This window comes from Stomoxys calcitrans, chromosome 1 (assembly GCF_963082655.1).
Source record: "Stomoxys calcitrans chromosome 1, idStoCalc2.1, whole genome shotgun sequence".
NCBI classification, from domain to species: Eukaryota; Metazoa; Arthropoda; class Insecta; order Diptera; family Muscidae; genus Stomoxys; species Stomoxys calcitrans.
In genome coordinates this window covers 214,061,672-214,086,271 of record NC_081552.1, presented here as the reverse complement: position 1 = coordinate 214,086,271, position 24,600 = coordinate 214,061,672, and the positions used below count along the sequence as shown (strand labels likewise).

At 38.3% G+C, this 24,600-nt stretch overlaps 1 protein-coding gene across 10 annotated transcripts in view; it reads left to right on the top strand.

Moving 5' to 3' along the window:
• Positions 1-24,600, top strand: part of LOC106084815 (uncharacterized) — a 169,549-nt gene that overhangs the window by 123,009 nt on the left and 21,940 nt on the right. The window contains exon 1 of one of the 10 annotated variants that reach the window (XM_013248742.2): positions 974-1,060. The exons of 4 other annotated variants lie outside the window; for them this stretch is intronic. The gene's annotated coding sequence lies outside the window, so the exon portion shown is untranslated. Of the gene's footprint in view, positions 1-973; positions 1,061-1,540; positions 1,687-14,922; positions 14,943-20,220; positions 20,436-21,233; positions 21,335-24,600 lie in introns of those variants that run through there. 5 more of the 10 variants (XM_059363886.1, XM_059363890.1, XM_013248739.2 and 2 more) reach the window with 5 other exon arrangements.

The following is a 24,600-nucleotide window of genomic DNA, read 5'->3' as shown; positions in this document are numbered from 1 at the left end:
TCATAAGCCCCTGGAAACCACAAGTTTTTTTTCCGATTTGTCTGAAATTTTGCACAAAGTGTGTTGTTATGACCTCCAATAACTGAGCCAATCACGGTCCAAATCGTTCTATGACCTGATATAGCTCCCATATTAACCGATCCCCCGATTTGACTTCTTGAGCCCCTGGAAGCCGCAATTTTTGTCCGATTTGGATCAAATTATGCATAAAGAGTTTTGTTATGACTTTCGGTGTTCTGTTACAACTTTCAACAACTGTGGCAATTACGGTCCAAATCAGCCTATAATCTCATATAGCTCTCATATATACCGGTTTCTCGATTATGCTTGTTCGGTTCCTAGAAGCTTTAATTTTTGCTGGTTTGACAGAAGTTTGGTATGTAGAATAAATTATGCCCTTCAACTTGATTTTTAGCAGAATCCATGTTGGTGTGTTCCCAAGATTCGGCCCGACCAAACTAAACACACTTTTACCTGTTTCCACTCCGAGTGAGACACCTTCAGAACATGGTTATTGAATGCTTCAACATTACGTTAAAACATTTTAAGTACGATTATGCTAGAAAATCCCAAACTTTCCAATGAAAATGACAGATTGAACCTGGCAACACCTGTTTTTGGCCCAAAACTTATATGTCAGCTCTCGTAGTGTAGGAACCAGACTACCACTATAAAGTGAGTGAATTGTAACAAACAATTTGCTTTTGTGCCAACCCGTTCACTCATTGTTGAGAGTTTATGAATGTGATATTGGTGGGGAAGTTTTTTTTTGTCATGACATCCCTAACATAAATAATTAGCAGAACTCCTAAATGTATGCAATACTTTCTTCCTTTACGCTATATAAGTTATTTGTTTATTTTTCTTATCTCCAAAAACTTTTCTCAATATTTGAAGCTTTTACTTTAGCGCTCTAGACCTTAGGCCAACAAAATTGTGAATCAAAAATAAAACTACGTTAAAAATAAATATCGAAGAGTGTAGACGACGAGCGGCTGAAACTGGAGCAGTCTCACATTTGAACTGAAGTGAGCAACTACAACAACAACGGCAGCAACAGGTGTGTGTGTGATAAACAAGTGTTTGGTTGTTGGGTGTAAAGTTAGGTATCGTCAATTTGGGTGTTGATAGATAATATTGCAAGTGCAGCAGCAGTGAAACGAAACCAAACCGCCGGAAAGAAGCACCATTCGAATCTTTTTTACGCTTTTAAGCGCCAAACGGAAAAAAGTGAATGTGTTTTTTCAACAAAAACAAATTTTGAAATTCAAAAATATTTGAATTATAATTCTTGAAAACAAATTCCTTTTATTCTCATTAAAGATGTACTAAAAAATTTCAATTCATTTATAAATTTTTATGAGGCAATTAAGTGGAGTACAAAATAAAGTGACAAGTGCACGGGATTTCACATTTTTTTCGAATTTTTATTCGGTGTGGTGTTTTTTTTATTGTTTAATGATAAGATAACAAACACATTTGGGTTCCCGGTATCAAGACAAAAAAAAAAAAAAAAACACATTCGACAAAACAGTAGAAAGCGATACAAAAGTGTCACAGTAACGATCGTTGTATGTTCAAAAAAAACCAAAGAAGAACTAAAACAGAAAGACAAACGATATCTAATTAACGCAATAAAAAATTACGTGTTATCTAAACAATACGCAACAGTAACAAAAAATCGGGGTGAAAGAAAAACTATTCTATTGTGAAAATACAGTCGTGTGTAAGAGCGTTGCAAGTTATACGCGTGATCTCTGATAATTTTATCTAATACTGCATATTACATGAATAAATTGAAAAAAAGAAGAAAATCATTAACCACCAGGGACAGCGTCTGTCAAGTTCCACTTTGTGTTGGAATTATACCCAGCTTAGACCAAATGGGTTTTTGATTTTGTTTATATTGAGAATAGAAAGCAAACTAAAATCCTTTAAAAAAGGTCTTACCAAGGGCCACTTTGCACTACTTTGCCTTAAAAGATTAAATGCTGCCATCTACTCACTGATTTAGGAGTTGTGCAATGGTAGAAGCATAACTTTCTAGTTAAACGTTGGGTAATATTGGTTACCTTCTTCTATGAAATTTAGTACAACGACTTTTCCCATGACCTTCACCATGCTTGCCAAACATGGGCTGAATCGATCAATCACCTGATATAGCTCCCATGTAAACCGATCTCCCATCCAAACCAAGTATGGTCCAAATCGGTCCATAACCTGATATAGCTGCAATAACAGAGCGATTGTTATGTGTTATCCATTATTTGCCTATAAAGAGACACCGGATATAAAGAACTTGCTATACAAAAGATTCAGCCCGAACGAAATTAGCACGTTTTTATTTGTTTTTCATAATTTGGTAAGAATTGCACCCAGCTAAAGAAATCAAATCACACAATGGTTTATATGGTAACTTTACCAGGTCGCGGAAGATGTAAGGGTTGCCTTTTATATTTCTTGATAAGAGAACAACAAGTAAAAGCGTGCTAAGTTCAGGCGGGCCGAATCTTGGAAACCCATCACCATGGATTCTGTTAAATATTTATACAAAATAAATTTAGTTGAAGGGCATACATTTATTCTACATACCAAACTTTTGTCAAAACAGCAAAAAATAAAGCTTCTACGAACCGAACAAGGATGATTGAGAGATCGGTTTATATGGGAGCTATATCAGGTTATAGGATGATTTGAACCATATTTGGCACAGTTGCTGGAAGCCGTAATAGAACACCGCATGCCAAATTTCAGCCAAATCGGACAAAAATTCCGGCTTGTAAGGGCTCAAGATGTCAAATCGGGAGATCGGTTTATATGGGAGCTATATCAGGTTGAAGACCGATTTAGACCATACTTGGCACGCTTCTTTAAAGGCATAACGAAACACTACGTGCCCAATTTCAGCGAATTTGCACAGAAATTGCGGCTTGTAGGGGCTCAAGAATTCAAAACGGGAGATCCGTTTATATGGGAGCTATATCAAGCTATAGACCGATTTGGACCAAACTTGGCGCAGTTGTTGAAAGTCAGAACACTTCACGCAAAATTTCAACCAAACCGACCGAAAATTGCGGGTTGTAAGGGCTCAAGAATTCAAATCGGGAGATCGGTTTATACAGGAGCTATATAAGGTCATAAACCGACTTGAACCGTTCTTGACACAGTTGTTGGAAATCGTAGCAGAACATTGCATGCAAAATTTCCAGGAGCTCAAGAAGTCAGATCGGGTGATCGGTTTATATGAAAGCTATATCTAAATCTGAACCGATATGGTCCATTTGCAATCTTGAACCACCTACATCGATACTTAGTACCTGTGCAAAATTTTAAGCGGTAGCTTAACACGTTCGTCCTCTATCGTGATTTCGACTGTCGGACAAACGGACATAGCTAGATCGACTCAGAACGGGAGATCAAGAATATATATACTTTATGGGGTCTCAGACGAATATTTCTAGGTGTTACAAATGGAATGACTAGACTATAATACCCCCATCCTAAGGTGGTGGGTATAAAAAAAAATTATGGCAGTAAGCGTACTACTTGTGACAACGGGTGTGTTTTAAGGCCAAAGTCATTAAAATGCACTTTACTTCGATAAAATGTAAAGAAAATGATTTTGTTGTTGTATAAACATAGTGGCTTAGGAAATAAAAATAAACTTTTATACATATTCTTGATCGTCGTAAAAATCTAAGCCGATTTAGCCAGGTCCGTCCGTCTATTAAAATCGCGCTATAGTCCTTAAAAATATAGATATTATGCTGAAACTTTGCAAAGATTCTTTTTTTTTCTAGGAGCAGGTTAAGTTCGAAGATGGGCTATATCGGACAATATCTTGATATAGCCCCCATATAGATCGACCATAAGAGGCACATTTATTGTCTGATTTTGCCTATATTTGGGACAGTGAGTTGTGTTAGGTCCATGAACATTTCTCTTCGATTTGGCCCAGATCGGTCCAGTTTTGGATATAGCTGCCATATCTTTCGTTCTTTCGGTTTAAGGTCTTGGGCCCATAAAAGGTGCATTTATTGTCCGATGTCGCCGAAATTCGGGACAGTGAGTTGTATTAGGGTCTTCGACATCCCTCATTGATTTGGCTCAGATCGGTTCAAATATGGATGTAGGTGCCATATAAATCGATCTCTCGATTTAAAATCCTGCATCCATTAAAGGCGCATTTATAATCCGAATAGTCTTCTTCGGCCCCCAGATGCTTCAATTTGTGCCTGATTTGGCAGAAATTTGGTACGCCAAACACACAGATGTGTTCAAGTAAGTTTGTTTGTGGATATTTTTTACAGAATCCATTGTGGTGGGTTGCCAAGATTCGGCCCGGCCGAACTTAGCACATTTTTACTTGTTTGGATATAGCTCCCATATAGAACGATCTCCAGTGAACAAAATACGTATTAATTGTCCAAGAAAAGTGAGTTCCCCAATATGGTCCATATCCCCTACATATACTTCCCCAATATGGTACAGGTCGGACCATATTGGTCGCCATATAGATCGATCTCCCGATTTAATATCTTCGACAAATAAAAGTCTAAATTTTTTATGTTAAATATACTTCATTCTCTTGGTTTTGCTGGTAGATTGGAGTAGCCAAGCCCTTTGCCCCGAAAGTGGATATCGGATTCATACTCTATGTAGGGTGAGGCGGCCATCCACGCACTTGGACCTGAAAAATATCAGCATCGTGTTCTATTGTTAAATTTCTTTTATTTGAGGCGCAATTGCAGTTGTTTTAGTGGGAGTTTATGAGGTGAGAGGCCACCCCCAAACACTTGCCCTTAAAATTGGATATCAAATTCATTTTCTACTATCAAATACCTGTTATTTGAGCCCTTTATGACCCTAACATGACCGGTTTGAAGGGAGTCTAGGGGACGGACCCTGAAATAATATCATACTGAGGACTCCGTTTTTCCAATTCAGATGCACACTTATTTATTAATTTTTGTATTGGTTATCTACATTCAAAATCATATTTCAAAGCTACCACTTGGAATACCTCATTTTTAAAGATCCGCAGGTCCTCCTGTGTCTATCCCAATTAGAGTGTTAAAAGTGTACTCTCCTACTAACGACCTTTTATTGCTGTCCCATTCTATCCTCATTGGCCTTCATATATTAATTTTAAATCCATGTTTTTGGGTAAGAGGGATTGCCCTCTGACACTTCCTTTTATTTGAGTACAATATATACCCGGTCGTCCTACACGACACTTTGGGGTGGTTTTTATTGGGAGGACAGGGTCGGGCACCGCGACGCTAAGACCCAAAAGACTATTTATTTGAGTCCTTTATTGCCGCGATCAACATGTGCTGCTGAACGTCAGGACGTGACCCACTTTTGATTTTGGGCGGTATTTTTGGTGCAGTTTTGGGCTTGAGGCGGCGCCCTAAGTACTTTGATTAATGTTTTCACGTCATATTCGTAATTTACTCTTGTATATCTTTCATTTGAATCTCATGTTCGGACTTATAATCTCAAGGGGCGGACTTATAAGTACTTGGACCCAATATTTAATACCTTATTTGTACTTAACTCCCAAATACTTTGCATTTGAGTCCCAAATTGTCCCAATCGGTAAATATGTCCTGTTGAGGGATTTTGCCAAAAATGTTTATATCAGCTTTTCACTTAAAGCGGTAAAAATGTGCTGTTGGGTGGTGTTTTCGGGGGTGGGGGATCCCCCGCCACTTATGGTGATATTTCGTACAAGTCCGTACTCTACTTTTAAAAACCTTTCATTTGATACCCATATTGTCCCGATCGGTCCACTTCTGATTTGGTGGTGTTTTCGGTTAAAGGGCGAGAGTCCGCCCCTTCCGAAATCAACAAACTATAAAGCCTTCCATATTCGCAATCTACTCCCGATTACCTTTCATCTGAGTCCCATATTGTCATGATCGTCCAAAAAACCTATTTTAGGGGTTTTGATATGAAACTCGTTCTCTACTCCTGAATACCTTTCATTTGAGTCCCATATTGTCCCGATCGGTCCACTTTTATTTTTGGGTAGTACTTTTGGGGTAAGGGGGAGGGTCCGCCCCCCTTCCGATATCAAAAAATTATAAAGCCTATGTTTCCTTCCAGACCAACCTACACAATCTGTGAAAATTTCAAGGTAATCGGTTCAGCCGTTTTTGAGTCTATACGGAACAAACAAACAAACACAAATAAAATTTTAAATATGAAATGTATATGTTAGCTGTCATAAAAACCATTCTGCCGATGTTGCGCAAAATAGCAGCATTTATTGTCGCAATACGTTATAACTTGGAATGGCGAGTTGCACTTAGGTCCGCCGTGTCCGAACAGTATAAAATACAAATTGAACCATATTTATACATATTGGTAACTTTTAGTGTAAATATGATCCATTCTAGACCCTACACCGAGACAGGGTCTTATGGCTATCAAAGCCGCATTAGTGCTCGATTTCGTTGGAATTCGGAACAGTAAGTTGCACTGAGCTCCTCGACACCCTTCGAAACTTCAGTCAAATACTGTACAGATCGGACCATATCTGAATATAGCTGCCAAATAGACCAATCTCCTGACTCAAGGTCTTTAGCCCATATAAGAGCATTTAACACCCAATTTCGCTGAAATTTTGGGAATCTGACCATATTTGGAAATAGCTGCCATGTACATATCTCCCGATTTATGGTTTTGGGCTCATTATCCTCATTTGTTTCTTGATATTGACGAAAGATATAGCGAGTAGTTTTGTCCCTTCGATATCCTTGTCTGCTTTGATCTTGGTTGATATATATATTTTGGTTGGCTGAATATAGACGATACCCAGGAAAATACTTCTTTGATTGAAAAATGCGGACGAAACTTTGATAATATGTTTATCCATGGTGGTTGTTATACAATATTCGGCACGGTCAAACTTAATGCGTTTTCACCAGAGTCCTCAACGTTTATGCTCTCGATTTTTCAGTTTCAGCCAACCTCCTTGAATAAGAAATTCGCAAGCCAGATTAGAACTGTAATCGCAAGTACCTCTTATTTGAGTCCCAAGTTGCTATGATCAAGTCACATGTCCGTTTATGGGGTATTGCATGTCTAATTTGCTTCTACTCCAATGTACTTATCATTTGGGTCCTGATCGGATTACCATCGGATTACTAGTGTACTCGCAAAAACCTTTTATAGCAGACCCATATTGGCCTCATTCGTATTTGTGTACCTTTGAAAGATTTTGCAACAAGGCCGGTTCTTCATATGCTATACCGAAAATTAGGATATCAGGCTGTTATCATACTAGTAAGAAAGTCTTATTTGAAACCGATTTTTTCATGAACGGTTCAAATATCCCTATGGTTTAAATGGTCCATTGGCAAGGTCAAATTTTGCAACACTGTCGTTGACGGCAACGTTTTATCCACGGTCGTCTTTGAAAAAAATGAATCGATGATGCCGTCAGCACATAAATCACACACAACTGGCAGATAAAAAAATTCACTCTGACCTTTTGCTATTTAACTAAACACAGCTGTATTATGTATCTTCAAATTTCTGGATAACCAAGATACGGCATTGTTGTGTAGGTTTCTTCCGTACATGAAACTAATGTGAGTCAAATTAAGCTTCGAGTTGGTTGACTTGAACACCGACCCACCAATTTGTTGTGTTTGGCTTTGTATATGGTGTCTGGTGGATTTTTGGTTAATTTCGATTTTTTGTTTGTGTAGCCTCTGCCGGTGACCGAACAAATGTAATGCATTTTAACTGGAGCGATTTAAATTACAATTAAAATTAATTTGAAAATTATTTAAAATAACAAAGGCTACATTAACAATGACACCGGCTCTACTCACTTACCCCACAGAGAATGAGAGTGGAAAGTAGCGTTTTGAAAATGAAATTTTTGTTTTGTGAATACATGAACAACAAAAAAAAAACAATAAATAATTTCAAGCAAGCAGTGTATAAAACAATTTACTCGCAAACACACTTATTTCGTTTATTTTTATGTGTGGATATGCAAATATTTATAAGATGGCTTTTGTGTGGCCCATGTAAATCCAAACCGTTTCGTCGTGAACGTTTATTACTTTTAAACAAATGTGGCTTGAAATACTGAATCAGGGCTAACTAAACCTGTTGGGTGACAAACAATAAAAATAAATTCCAGAAATTGTGACTTTTCACAATTGAAAATTTAGAAATTCTGAAAGCCTCGGATGCAGTTTGGTTAGGAGAAATTTTTGGTTTTGTTTTGGCTACTAACTTTTTCTATAGGGAAACTTTGTAATATATAATACATATACTAGCCGAACCGGGCCCGCTCCGCTGCGCCTTTTTTAACTCTCTAATATCTTTTTAGGGTGGCGACACTTCGCCCTGAATGCGGATATCGTATTCGTGCCATTCTAGTCTATGATGTGGAACGCGTTCGAATCCTGGCGAGAACATCGCACAAAGCGGTGTTTATCCCCTCCAAATATTGGCGACATTTGCGAGGTATAATGCCATGCATAGTCATTTAAAAAAATTTCCCGAAAGAGGTGTCACACTGCGGGATGCCGTTCGAACTCGGCTATAAAAAAGATCCCTTATCATTGAGTTTAAACATGAATCGGAAAGCACTTATTGAGATAATTTGCCCCTTCTCGGTTCCTGGCTGTAATGTTCTTTCTTTGGGTAATGTTCTCATAAGGGGAGAAATGGCACCTCATCCATTTCAACTCAAATATGTGTATCAAATTTCTGCTGCACTTCCAAATCCCTTTAAATTGAGCCCCATATTGCCATGGCCGGTAAATATGAACTTATTGGAAGGTGTTTTGGGGCTGGGGCGTCCACCGGCACTTTGCATTGAAAATAGATACCAAATTCGTTATTTATTCCCAACGCAAATAAAGTTCAGTTTAAGGGGGTGCTTTAGGGCGTACCCCAAAACACTTGGCTCCAAAATTGGATATCAAATTCGTTTTCTACTCTCAAATACCTTTCATTTGAGTCCCATATTGTCATAATGGGTGAAATAACCCATTTGACGTATCTTTAGGAGGAAAAGCGCCACCTAGACTTGAACGCAAATTTTAATGTCATATTCGTAATCTGCTCCCGAATACCTTTCATTTGAGTCACATATAGCCAGGGTCGGCTAATATGGCCATTTGGGGGGTATTTGGGGCTGGGCGACCTCCCATTACTTGAACCTAATGTTCTTGGACCCAAATTTTAATACTATATTCGTTTTCTGTCTCACCTTTGATTTGATACCCTTATTGTGCTCATCGAGCCAATTTCGGATATGGATGGCGTTTTTGGGGTAAGGGGGAGGGTCCGCCTCCACCCGATATCTAAAAATTATATAGCCTATGTTTCCTTCCAGACAAAATTGCACAATCTATGAAAATTTTAAAAAATCGGATCAGCCAAGTATCATATAGTCATAATGGGTCTAATGGCGTTTTTGAGGCGTGGCGTGACCCCCTATACTTCGATCTGATTTTAACCCCGAATACCTTTCGTTTGAGCCCCATATAGAAATGAACGTCCAATATGTCTGTTTGGGGAGTTTTGGGGTTTGGGCGGACCGATGGGTACTTAGGCTCAAATTTTAATACCATATTCAACTCTCCAATACCTTTCATTTGATACCTATTTTTGGGTTGTGTTTTTGGCATAAGGGTTAGGGTCCGTCCCCCTTCAGATACCGAAAAATTATATGGCCTATGTTTCCTTCCAGACCAACCTACACAATATGCGAAATATGCGAAAATTTCGAGAAAATCGGTTCTGCTGTTTTTCAGTCTATACGGAACAAACAAACCGAGTCTCATATATCCTTGATTGGCTAATGTGCCCATTTTGGGCGTTTTTGTGGGGGTGGGGTGACCTATACTTCGACATGAATTTGTATGCCAGATTCGTTATTGTGAAAAGAGAACAGCAAACTCCGTTACTGAGTTTGCAGTACAATTTGCTTTAAAATTGGTGAGACATCGGACCTTAACAATGTCCGTCCGTCTGTCTGTTGAAATCACGCTACAGTCTTTAACAACAGAGCTCAATATCCAAATATGGTCCGATCTGTGCAATGTTCAACAAAAAGGTGCAGAGGAGTACCAAAACTCACTGTTTCAAATCTCATCAAAATCGGATAAAAAATGCTACTTTTATATGCTCAATACTCTATACCGGGGGATCGGCAGCTATATTCAAATATATTTCGATCTGGCCCCCATTTGACAGGAATGGGTAGAGGTCTACCAGAACACACTGTGCTAAATTTTATCGAAATTGGATTAAAAATTGCCGATTAATTGCCTCAGGATCGGTCTATATGGCGGCTATATATAACTAAATTCAGATTTTTATACTCATCCATCCATTCCGTTTGTAACACCTCGAAATATTCGTCTTAGACCCCATAAAGTAGTTATTCTTGATCGTGTAGACGTTCTGAGTCGATCTAGCCATATCCGTCTGTCGGTCGAAATCACGATAGCGGGCGAACGCGTTAAGCTAACCATTTGAAATTTTGCAAAGATACTTCTTTTTGCAAACAGGCCATATCGGTTCCGATTTAGATACAGCTCCCTTATAAACCGATTTCGCGATTGGACTTCTTGAGCCCTAACATACCCCAATTTTTGTCCGATTTGGCTGAAAATGTGATGAATTCCAACAACTGTGCCAAATGTGGTCCAAATCAGTCTATAACCTGATATAGCTCCCATGTAAACCGGTCTCTCAATTATACTTGTTCGGTTCCTTGAAGGTTTAGTTGTTGCTGGTTTGAGAGAAGTTTGGTATATAGAATAAAGTTATGGCCTTCAAACTAAATTTATTTTTTATAAAGTTTTAACAGAATCCATGGTGGTGGGTTCCCAAGATTCGACCGGCCGAACTTAGCACGCTTTTACGTGTTTGAGATCAAAAGATCAGGTTTATATAGAAAAAATACGAAATCATCAAAATTTTTTTGGAAAATGTTTTTGTACTCAAGATATCTTCAAAACTATAAATACTAAGCTTTTGGGTATATATGGAATTTACCCAATTTACCGGGTAAATATCTTTTGGGTATTTACTCATTGCCCATCTCTAGTTTTGTGAGTTCGCATATGTAACCCTCGATGTCGCTAGCCCCTTGCACCAAGATACGATGCATGCTTTCAGCCACAGCTAACCTGGGAACATCCGCCGACGTTGGCCATTGGTTATTTGAAGGCGCCAATAACTCGCCTTGTCATTGGCACTCAGTATTTAAATAAGAGCCAGTGCCCACTGGCCGCCCACTGAGACTCTCCTCTCGAAATCGCTGACTGTCCTCGGCCGCATTTGCAGCTACTCCCCATAAATACGAAGCTTTCCACAATCCGCAACCTGTGGACACCCCCGGTAGCTTTCAACTAAGCTTCCCGTGATAATAATGAACACCACACTAGTCAGAGCTCAAAGTTCTAGCCCGTGAGTTGCTCACAGTTATCGCGTGTTCTCAGATCGCTCAAGAGATATTTCTTATTTGTGGACACATAACATATATATTTCCCTCTCTCTCTCTAGTATTCCTCATATGCATTACGACGCTGACCATAACGATTTTCATTATTTTTTTTAATTGTTTTTTTGACATCTTTTTTTGAGGGTAATTCACATTACTGATCGTATGGCTGGCCATACGTCACCATTTGCTGCTACCCCATATTTTCGTATGACGTACGGTTCATTGACGACAACCATAAGCCCCATGGTAGCAGCGGTAATACAAAAAAAAAAAAAAACAGACAACAACAATACACCAAACAATATCCGACACAACGGCAACAGTTTCATAAAGCGCAACAACAATGACAACATGGTTTTGATATGTTTTATTATTTCAAACTTCTGTGGTCATTAACATGGCGCGATACATTGTATTTTTCAAAGTGTTTAAACATTAGGGGTATTCATGTCCATGTTAAATTTCGCAATTTTCATCCGACAGACTCTTTTTTATACCCTCCACCATAAGATGGGGGTATACTAATTTCGTCATTCTGATTGTAACTACTCGAAATATTCGTCTGAGACCCCATAATGTATATATATTCTTGATCGTCGTGAAATTTTATGTCGATCTAGCCATGTCCGTCCGTCCGTCCGTCCGTCTGTCTGTCGAAAGCACGCTAACTTCCGAAGGAGTAAAGCTAGCCGCTTGAAATTTTGCATAAATACTTCTTATTAGTGTAGGTCGGTTGGTATTGTAAATGGGCCATATCGGTCCATGTTTTGATATAGATGCCATATAAACCGATCTTGGGTCTTGACTTCTTGAGCCTCTAGAGTGCGCATTTCTTATCCGATTAGGATGAAATTTTGCACGACGTGTTTTGTTATGATATCCAACAACTGTGCCAAGTATGGTTCAAATCGGTTTATAACCTAATATAGCTGCCATATAAACCGATCTTGGGTCTTGACTTCTTGAGCCTCTAGAAGGCGCAATTCTTATCCGATTGGAATGAAATTTTGCACGACGTGTTTCGCTATTATATCCAACAACTGTGCCAAGTATGGTTCAAATCGGTCCATAACCTTATATAGCTGTTATATAAACCGATCTTGGGTCTTGACTTCTTGAGCCTCTAGAGGGCGCAATTCCTATTCGATTTGAATGAATTTTAGCACGTAGTATTTTGTTATGATATCTAACAACTGTGCCAAATATGGTTCAAATCGGTTCATAACCTGATATAGCTGTCATATAAACAGATCTGGCGACTTGACTTCTTGAGCTTCTTGAGGGCGCAGTTCGTATCCGATTTGGCTGAAATTTAGCAAGACGTTTTTTATTGTTACTTTCAACAACTATGTCAAATAAAGTACAAATCGGTTCATAACCTGATATAGGTGCCATATAAACCGATCTGGGATCTTGACTTCTTGAGCCTCTAGAGGTCGCAATTATTATCCGATTTGCCTGAAATTTTGTACGACGGATTCTTTCATGACCATCAACATACGTGTTTATTATGGTCTGAATCGGTCCATAGCCCGATGCAGCTCCCATATAAATCGATCTCTCTATTTTACTTTTTGAGCTCACTAAGAGCGCAATAGTTATTCGAATTGGCTGACATTTTACACAGGTCTCCAACATATAATTTAATTGTGGTCCAAACCGGACCATATCTTGATATCGCTCTAATACCAGAGCAAATCTTTTCTTATATCCTGTTTTGCCTAAGAAGAGATGCCGGGAAAAGAACTCGACAAATGCGATCCATGGTGGAGGGTTTATAAGATTCGGCCCGGCCGAACTTAGCACGCTTTTACTTGTTTTTTTTTTTTGCTCTAGAGACCAAGGCTGAGGAAATTGGAAGAATTGATTTGAATATAGCTTTCATATGTATTTTCGTGCCATATGCGGTCATTTGTTATCCGATGATGGAGACGCTTGGAAATCTTTTCTAAGTTCCGTTAAAAGGACAAATGTTCTGTAATTTAATTATAGTAAGGATACCACTAATAAGATTTTATCAATATGATATTTAGATATAGCTTCTATTTACGTATACCACATTGTCTTTGCTTGAGCTTCTTAACACTGATATGTAGGGTAGCATATCGTATGATCTGTATACCATTTAAAAAGGGTTCTTCATTATAAAGATTTACTTTTAGTTTGCTAAAGTCCTTTCGATCCATCTACTTTGGATGATCGATCTTTTATTTAACTACCTGAACACCCTTATTATTTTTTTCTATTTTCTTTTAGCTTGCATTTCCTTATTTACCTACCAAATCCACTGTGCGTGCGGTTGTGTATATTTTTACCACGGCTATCTGACTCACTGACTCATTCAGTCAGTCATTCATTTGTTCCATTATTGTTATGGAAGCATTCGATTCCAACAAATTGGTTTTTGTTTTTAGCGTCGCTTATTGTTTGCTTTTCTTTACTTTGGCATATGTAGTGCACCCTACTTTTTGGAACAACCAAATTAAATCTGAGTATTGTGGCATAAGAAAGTGTCAAGGTATTTATATGCTAAAAGATATGGTAAATCTTATTTGAGAATTAATTTTTTGGCTGTGAGGCCAAGAATAAACTAAGCACAGGTTTTAAACCAAAATCAATATAAGCCAGAACATATTTTAACAAGTAAAAAGGCGTAAAGTTCGGCCGGACCGACCTTTGGATACCCACCACCTCGGGTATATATGTAAACCACCTTTCGTCATAATTCGGTGCAAAATACATAAATTATGCCCCCATAGCAGTTTTATCGAAATAAGGTGCCATTTGGACCAAATTCGACAGGGATATTGAGAGGTCAAATAAGTACAAGTTATTGTTCAATTTTCCAGAACAAAATATTGGTCTTCTTGGTAGCCATATCTAAATATTGACCGATCTGAACCATATACGACACGGATGTCGAAAAGCCTAACATAAGCCAATGTGTCAAATTTCAGCGAAATCGGTTTTTATTAGGCCAAGACTTTTAATCAAGAGATCGGTCTATATGACAGTTATATCCAAATCTTAATCGATCTAGGCCAAATTTCGGCGAAATCGGACAATTAATGCGCCTTTTATGGGTTCAAAACCTTAAATCGGTCTATATGGCAGCTATATCCAAATCTGGCCCGACCTGAGCCAAATTGAAGAAGAATGTTGAAAGGGCCTAACACAACTTACTGTCCCAAATTTCGCCGACATCGGACAATAACTGCGCCTTTTATGGGCCCAAGACATTAAATCGAGAGATTGGTCTATAAGCACCTATATTTAAATCTGGCCTTGGAGTAATCATATCGACTCTGTCGTTGGTCAGGGATATTCAAAATTGCGTGCTCTCTGGGCCACTCAGTCACTTACTCCGCTGCGGGTTAGGTCTCTCTTGGCAAATACTTATCTTGTTCCTGGCATTCTCTACGGCTGTGAGTTGTTTGCTAATTGCGACTCGGTAAGTAGACGTAAGCTAAACACCTTTTTTAATAGCGTTACTCGTTATGTATTTGGTTTGAGACGGCGCGATTCCATCTCTGAATACTCTTGATCCCTGTATGGCGTCTCCTTACAGCACTTGTTGTGCCTGAGATCACTTACTTTCCTGCATAAACTGATCTACACGCAGGCACCACAATATCTGTATGGATTTATTGATTTCGCCACATCTATTAGAGGTAAAAAAATCATTCGCAAAATTTATCGGAGGCTTGTTTCTGAATGGCATATGTTCATCTTCGCTGTACGTCTCTGGAACTCACTTACAAACGATCTGCAATTACTCAGTAACTCGGCAACATTCAAAACCAGTTTTTGGAAACATTTTACTACATTAAGTTGATGAATGTTAAGACTCATTTATTTATTTATTTTTATTCTTATACTTATACCTTAATTTCTTTTTTTTTCGGATCAACTAAGACTATTATTTCCTTTTTAATTGATTTTTTATTTTTTTTTTTTTTTTTTTTTAAATTCAATTCTACAAAGCCACAAATGTTAGTTTTTTTCAGTTACTAAGTTATTCATTCAAAATCTGTGATGTATTGTATAGCTATAGATTCTTAGTTTTAAGTGTTTACTATGTACTATTGTTGGAGATATTTTATATTCTTGTTGTGCGGTTGTAAATACATAAATAAATTACAAATTAAAAATTTTCGGCGACGTCGGACAGTAAATTCACCTTTTATGGGACCAAAACCATAAATCGAGAGATCGGTCTATATGGCAGCTATATCGAAATCTGGACCGATCTGAGCCAAATTGAAGAAGGATGTCGACTGGCCTAATACAACTCACTGTCCCAAATTTCAGATCGGATATTAAATGTGGCTTTTATGGGCCTAAGACCCTAAATCGGCGGATCGGTCTATATGGAGGCTATATCAAGATATAGTTCGATATATCGAACTTAACCTGCTTATGGACAAAAAAAAAAAAGAATCTGTGCAAAGTTTCAGCTCACTATCTCTATTTTCAAAGGCTGTAGCGTGATTTCAACAGACAGACGGGCGGACATGTCTAGATCTTCTTAGATTATTACGCTGATCAAGCATATATACACTTTATAGGGTCGGAAATTGATATTTCGATGTGTTGCAAACGAAATGAAAAAATGAATATACCCCCATCCTTCGGTGGTGGGTATAAAAATACAAAAAAAAAGAATCTGCTCCATATGATAAGGGACTCAAAATAATTTGGTCTAAATTTCTAACGGACCAGATGGTCCCGACGATTGTCTGGTTAGTCCGATATTGCTTTAGGCGCTTCTTTAGCATGAATATGGGAACGTTTTAAATTTTATCACAACCTTGCCGTAAAACGTCCCCATTTAAAAACTCCTCGGTTGATGCATTTTACGATTACTGAAAAAAAATGTTTATGCAATTTAGCGAAATCCATACAATCGGATATTGTCCAGCTGCACCATAGCGTAATCTGTTTTTATTACAAATAGGCAGAAAATGTGTTTTTGCTTTGTAATAGCATTTGACTGGTTTCATAGATCTCGATTTCGTTTGGATCCACCCAAACTCGTCGGTAGGATTTGTCAAAAATGTCTGTCTTCTAGGTTGTAATCTTCTATTCGAAATCTTTAATTTTTATTTTAGCAAATTGAATATCTGCCGATTCACATCTAAATTACCCCATTGCTACGTTATATAATGAATTGTCCCGCGGAACTTGTTTTTTTTTTTATGGAAGAATTTATGGTAGACTTCACATTACACATGTTAAGCAATAAGTTCTGTTGGTTTTAAGTATCTATCTACTATTACCTATCTAATCTATTGGTAATGCTCTAACATTTCTTATCTTAAATGTTTTATTTGAATAAACAAAGTAACTAAAGATTAATGGATTTTTGGCACAATGAGCTACTAACTTCATTGGTCATAGTCAACTTTGATTAAAACTTTGCATAAATGTAGAGAAATTAAACAAAGGAAATGTTTGGTTGATGTTTTAATTTTACTACACTATTTCATCGTCCATCGTTATCACGGGAAGCTAAGCTGAAAGCTAGTGGGAGCGTTCACAGGTTGCGGATACTGAAAAGCTTCGTTTTTATGCGGGGTAGCTGCAAGTGCGACCGCGGGCATTCAATGATTTTGAAAGGAGCTTCTCAGTGGTAAAAACTGCAAATTTGCCCATGAACATTCCATTTAAGAACAGGGGCAAATTTCTGTCCGATTCAAGTTTACACTCAATGATAAGGGGACTCCTTTTTATAGCCGAGTCACAACGGCGTGGCCCAAAGCGACACCTCTTTGGGGGGAAGTTTTAACATGGCGGGATACCTCACATGAAGGGATAACCACTACTAAAAAATAAAGCTTTTATGGGCTTTATCGGCAGATCATCTATATGGCAGCTATATCTAAATATATTCCGATCTGAACCTTTTTTAGATCGGATGTCAGGAGGCTAAAAACAACTCACTACTCACTGGCCCGGCCGAACTTTGGATACCCACCACCTCGGGTATACATGTAAACCAACTTTCGTCAAAATCCGGTGAAAAATGCATAGCTTATACCCCATAGCAGCTATATCGAAATATGATCTGATTTGACTCAAATACTAATAAGTGCAAGTCATTGTTCAATTGTGTACAACAAAATATTGCTCCTTTTAGCACCTATATCTAAAAACGGATGTCGAAAAGCCTAACATAAGTCACTGCGTCAAATTTCAGTGAAATCGGATTATAAAAGCGCCTTTTATGGAGCCAAGACTTTAAATCGAGATATCGGTCTATATGCCAGTTATATTCAAATCTGGACTGATTTGGGCCAAGTTGCAGAAAAATGTCGAAGAGCCTAACACAACTTACTGTCCCAAATTTTAGCAAAATCGGATAATAAAAGTGGCTTTTATAGGCCTAAGTCCCTAAATCAGCGGATTGGTCTATATGAGGACTATATCAAGATATAGCCTTTCTTCAAACTTAACCTGCCTATGGACAAAAAAAGAGTCTGTGCAAAGTTTATGCCCAATATCTCTATTTTTAAAGACTGTAGCATGATTTCAACAGACAGACGGACGGACATGGATAGATCGTCTTAGATTTTACCCTGATCAAGAATATCTATACTTTATAGGATCGGAAATGGATATTTACATGTGTTGCAAAGGGAATGACAAAACGAATATACCCCCATCCTTCGGTGGTGGGTATAATAAAGCTTTTGTGGGCATCGGACCCTTATCTAGCTATATCTAAATATACTCCAATCCGAACCATATTTTGTTCGAATGTTGGGAGGCCTAAAACTACGCACTGTTTCAACTTTGAACGAAATAGAATAATAAATAAAGCTTTTATAGGCTTAAGACCCTTTATATCTAAATAGAGTCTGATATGAACCATATTTGGATCGGATGCTGGGTGTCCTAAGACTACTGTTTTAAATTTGAAATCGGGTAATAAATAAAGCTTTTTGGGGGCTTCAGGCCCTTTATCGGGAGATCGGAATATATGGCAGTTATATCTAAATATAGTCCAATGTGAACCATTTTTGGGTCAGATGTCGGGATTCTTAAAACTACTCACTGTTTAAAATTTCAGCGAAATCGGATAAGAAATAAAGCACTTATGGGCTTTAGACCCTTTATCGGCAGATCGCTCTATACAGTAGCCATATGCAAATATGGTCCGATCTGGCTCGTGTAAGAACTTAACCAGCTTGATGCACGCTGGTTAAGTTCTTACAAGAACTTAACTTAAAGACGTATCTGTGCCAAATTTTAGCTCCATATCTCAATGTTTTAAGGCTGTAGAGTGATTACAACAGACGGACGGACAGACGGATAGACGGACAAACATACCGACATCGTTAAATCGTCCTAGAATTTAACGACGAATCGAAATATATATACAATACTTTGTAGGGTCGGAAATTGATATTTCGATGTGTTGCAAACGGAACGACTAAGTGAATATACCACCTATTCTACGGTGGTGGGTATAAAAACAATTTATTAATTATACCCACAACCATAGGATGGGGGTATACTCATCTAATCATTCCGTATGTAACACCTCGAAATATTCGCTAAGACCCCATAAAGTATATATAACAATTCCAGGTTCTAGGGGCTAATGATGTCAAATAGGGAGATAGGTTTACATGGGAGCTCCGTATTCAGGTTATAAACAGATTTGGCTCGAACTTGGCACGGTTGTCGGAAGTCATAATAAAATACTGTGTGGAAAATTTCATCCAAATCGGATAATATTTCCGGCTTCCAGGGATTTTAGATGTGAGACCGAAGATCGATTTATATGGGAGCTATATCAAGTTATAGACCGATTCGGAACGAACTTGGCACCGTTGTTGGAAGTCATAACAGAACATCGCATGCAAAATTTCAGCCAAATCGGATACTAATTGCGGCTTGTATGGGCTTAAGAAGTCAAATCGGGAGATCGGTTTATATGGAAGCTATATCAGGTTTTACACCGATTTGGACCGTACTTAGCACAGTTGTTAGAAAAATCTAACAGAACAGTACATGCCATTCAGCTTAATCGAATTACGAGTGCGGCTGCTAAGGGCTCAAGAAGTCGAATCAGGAGTTTTGTTATATGGAAGCCATATCTAAATCTGAACCGATATGGCCCAATAATATCCCCAACGACCAACACCAATAAGAAGCATCTGTGCAAATTTCCAAGCGTATATCTTCATTCGTTCGAACGCTATTGTGATTACGTCTGTCTTAGCTACAGACGACTTAAAAGTCAAGATGATCAAGAATATATAAGCTCTTTAGGATCCTAGATTAATATTACGAGGTGTTACAAACGGAATGACTAGATTAGTATACCCCCTATGGTTATGGATATAAAAATGATTGAGTATATCACAACTACAGAATGTAGGGTATTATTCGGCCTACGTTGGGTGTTTGTTCTTAGCCAAGTCAACAGACTTCTCAGTTCATTTACTGTGTGGCATTGTGTCGTTGTCGCCCAAAACCGACTAATTTATTGTTACCGTTTTATTTTTTTGCCTTTGCCTTTGCTTTGTTGCTGTATTTGTTTGTATCATTATGATTTTATCTGCTGTTTTTTCCCCCTCATTGTTTTTTGTGTTTGTTGCTGCTGTTGTTTAGTTCCAGTCGGAACTAAATCTTTATCATGGCACAGATCGCGCAGCAGACCGCAGTCAACGCCATCGCCTTCGTCATAGTGAACACGGCAATGATGATCAGCCATAGTCATAGAATGAAATGAGTTTTGTTTGAGCTGTCGGTGTTGGAGATCAGTCTCCAAAGTGCAGTAGACAAAGCAACACACCAAAAATTTGTTCACATCCCAGATATAAAACAACTAAAATAACGCGTCTTGGCTACTTTGCAGAGCAAACAACTATTTCTTTCTTTCTATGTTATTACATCTCTTTGGCTGGCCGTCTCTCTGTGAGTTCCGTTGTTTGTAAGTTTGGTGTGTGTGTGTGTCTCAGCTTTGAACTTTCGTCTCGGTTGTGTCTACCGCCGCCCATTGAAAATTTACAAGGTGCCTTGAGATCGTGGCCCTGCTCTTCGCTACAAACATTCGCTTTGAAATCACACTCAGCAAATCTGCGCATGCGCAGCAAATCTTCATTATCTGTGAGATTGCAGAGTAAATTTACTATTCAAAACAAAGCGTTGAGAAAAACAACCACACAACGTGGTCGCAAGCGCCAACTGTTTTTTTTTTATATTTGATGTGAGTCTGGTGATTGTTTACATTTTCGCAGTTGAACTTGGCTTTGGTGGAAAAAAGAAAAACAAAACAAAAATGGTTTAAACAATTTTGGGAATTACTTTTTTATGCTACGTTAAGTAGCTTCGAAAGAAAGATATCCGATTATGAGCAATGTACATAATGTCCATAAAATCGCAAAACAATACTGCTGCTATAGTTTATTTAAGCAGTTGAGTGTATAAATGTGGTAATGAATAATTCATCTTAAAGTGCCTACCATGAGTAATGTCTACTTGAAATGTAAATTACCAGAAAAAACACACAATTTCTCTTAAAATACTTAAAATATTTAGAAATTAATGTTACTTTTTTTGATTGTGAAATATTTAGTGTACTAAGTGTGTAAGTGAGTGCGCCTTAGTCAACAACCAACAATCGTCATCGACCAAAGTATGAAACGTGAGCAACTCAAACAAAAATTTGTGAACGGTAACAATAATAGACGTAAAATCAGCAGCATCAAATTTTAAAGATACGAAATAGGACAGAGAATTTCAAAGCAAGCGAAACTCAGTTTATATGTGGACGGTATCAATTTAAGAACCTTACTGGGCGATATTCGATGCAATCGTTGGAGGTTACAAGTGAGTTTTATATAAAGGGTGATTTTTTTGAGTTTAGGATTTTCATGCATTAGTATTTGACAGATCACGTGGGATTTCAGACATGGTGTCAAAGAGAAAGATGCTCAGTATGCTTTGACATTTCATCATGAATAGACTTACTAACAAGCAACGCTTGCAAATCATTGAATTTTATTACCAAAATCAGTGTTCGGTTCGAAATGTGTTCAAATTTTGACAAATTTTGTTCAGCGATGAGGCTCATTTCTGGTTGAATGGCTACGTAAATAAGCAAAATTGCCGCATTTGGAGTGAAGAGCAACCAGAAGCCGTTCAAGAACTGCCCATGCATCCCGAAAAATGCACTGTTTGGTGTGGTTTGTACGCTGGTGGAATCATTGGACCGTATTTTTTCAAAGATGCTGTTGGACGCAACGTTACGGTGAATGAACACATTTCGAACCGAACACTGATTTTGGTAATAAAATTCAATGATTTGCAAGCGTTGCTCGTTAGTAAGTCTATTCATGATGAAATTTCAAAGCATACTGAGCATCTTTCTCTTTGACACCATGTCTGAAATCCCACGTGATCTGTCAAATACTAATGCATGAAAATCCTAAACTCAAAAAAATCACCCTTTATTAACTAGATGGACAGGGCCCACTCCGCAGCGCCTTCTTTTACTTTCTTATTTTATGAGCCCTATACTGCCACGGTCAGGAAAAAATCCTGTTTGGTGGTGCTGATATAGCCTCTCAGATATTTCACCCCAATGTGGATTTCATATTGGGCTCTACTCCCAAATTTTTTTTATTTGAGACTTATTTTGTCATAACTCGGTAAAGGTGGACCCAATGTATAAGATTCGTGCTCTATCCTTAAATACCTTTCATTTGAGCCTAATGTTGTCATTATTGGTTTAAATTTCCATTTTGCGGGTGTTGGGATGGGTTGGGATGGGGCGGCCGCCGTAGACATGCCACCTCAAATAAGTATACCAAAATTTTGTTTTTGAGTTTTTATAGCCCACCCATCTCCGCGATCTGGCGTTTTTGAAAAAAGGGTAAGGGGAGGATCCGCCCATTAAAGTTTGGATGTAAGACGTACTTCATTCTCTTGGTTTTGGTGGTGGATTGGGGTAACCAAACCCTTTGGTCCGAAAGTGGATATCAGATTCATACTCTACTGCCAAAAACCACATTTGAGCTACATATTGCTATAGTCGGTATATATGTGTGGTAGGGTGGGGCGGTTACCCACACACTTACCCCTGAAAAGGTATTAGCATCGTGCTCTACTGTTAAATTTCTTTTTTTTTTTTGAGCCGCAATTGCAATTGGTTAAGGGGGAGTATATGGGGTAAGACAACCTCCAAATATTTGGTCTCAAACTTGGATATCAAATTCATTTTCTACTATCAAATACCTAGTATTTGAGCCCCTCATTGTCAAATTAAGCAAACAAGGCCGTTATGAAGAGAGTTAAGGGGGCGGTCCCTCATATAATATCAACATTGTGCTAGAGCACAATTTTGTTTAAGCTCTATAATGTCAAGCATTTTGAAGGTGGCGATCAAGATATACAGGGCTACGGGTCTCCTTCAGATACACACTAAATAATTTTTTTCGTATTGGTTTATCCACATTCAAAATCATTTTTAAGAGCTACCACTTGGAATTTAAAAGATTTCTGTGTCTATCCCAAATTGAAAGTAAAAAATTTCTCTACTACCCAAGACCTTTTACTGCTGTCCTGATCGGCCTTCATATATTATTTTAAATTCCTTTTTTTTTGGGTAAGATGGAGTAGAGGGATTGCCCTCTGACGCGCCCTTTTATTTGAGTACAATGTTTTCTCTGTCGTCCTGCTTGAAAATTTGGCGTTCTTTTTAATGAGAGGTGAGGGTCGGACCCCCAACGCTAAGACCCAAAAGGTACTTTATTTGAGTTATTTATTGTCGCGTCTCAGCATGTCCTACTGAAAGGCAGGACGTGACCCAGATACTTGAATTCTTGTATCAACATCGGGTTCGAACTCTACGGTCATAGACTTTTCGTTTAATTTCCATATCATCCCGATCGAGCTATAGGGCTTATTGAAGCATATTAGGTGGTTGAGCCCGTCCCAGACTCTGTTCCAAATGTGTATATCAGATTCGTTTCGTCAACTCCCAAAGACCTTTCATTTTATACCCAATTTGTGACGTTGGACATGTCCATGTCCTTTTTGTGGTTGGAGAGGTCCCGTAGACATCTTGGAACAAATTCTTGTAACAGATGTGTACTCAACTTCCAAACACCTTCATTTGATACTCATATTGACCTAATCGGTTAATATTTTTTGGTGAGGGGTTTTTGGGGGCGGGGTGGCTCCTCAAATACCAAGGAATACATTTTTATGTCAGCTTTGTACTCTACTTTTAAATACCTTACATTTGATACTCATATTGCCCAAATGGGTAAACGAGTTCTTTGGGGGTGGGGGACACCCCCCCCCAAACCGATCACTGGGCGAAATTTTTATGTCGAGTTTGTACTCTTTCAAAAAATGTTGTACCCTATTTCACCGGGGCCCAAGCTCTATCATCTGTGAAAATTTCATGAAAATCGGTTCACAATCATTCACAATCCTCAACAAGCTATGTTACATCAATAAATGGTATCTGTACAATATTTCAAGTTGATGGCTTTAAAGTTATGCTGATCAATAAATAGACGAACAGTCATGGCAAGATTGACTTAGAATGTCGAAATGATCATGAATGTATGTAAAGAGTAGCTGACACATTGTTACTAATGTTATGTTAATTTTTATACCCTCCACCATAGGATGGGGGGATACTAACTTTCCGTTTGTAACAAATCGCCTCAACTCAAACTCAATGATACGGCAACTCCTTTCATAGCCGAGTCTGAACGGCGTGCCGCAGAGCGACAACTCTTTAGGGAGTAACTCACAATTGTCGCCAGCATTAGGAGGGAATAACCACCGCTGAACAATTTTCTGATGTTTCTGCCATGGTTCGAACCCAGGCGTTCAGCGTCATAAGCGGACATGCTTCGGTGGCCTCCGTTTGTAACACATTGAAATATTGGTCTAAGACCTCATAATATATATACAATATATCCTTTATCGCCATGACATTTTAAGTCGATCTAGCTATGTCCGTCCATTTGACCGCCTCTGCGTCTGTCAGTGGAAAGCACGAAAGCACTTTCGAAGGAGTATAGCTAGGCGCTTGAAATTTGCACTAATATTTCCTATCTGTGTAGGTCGGTTGGAAT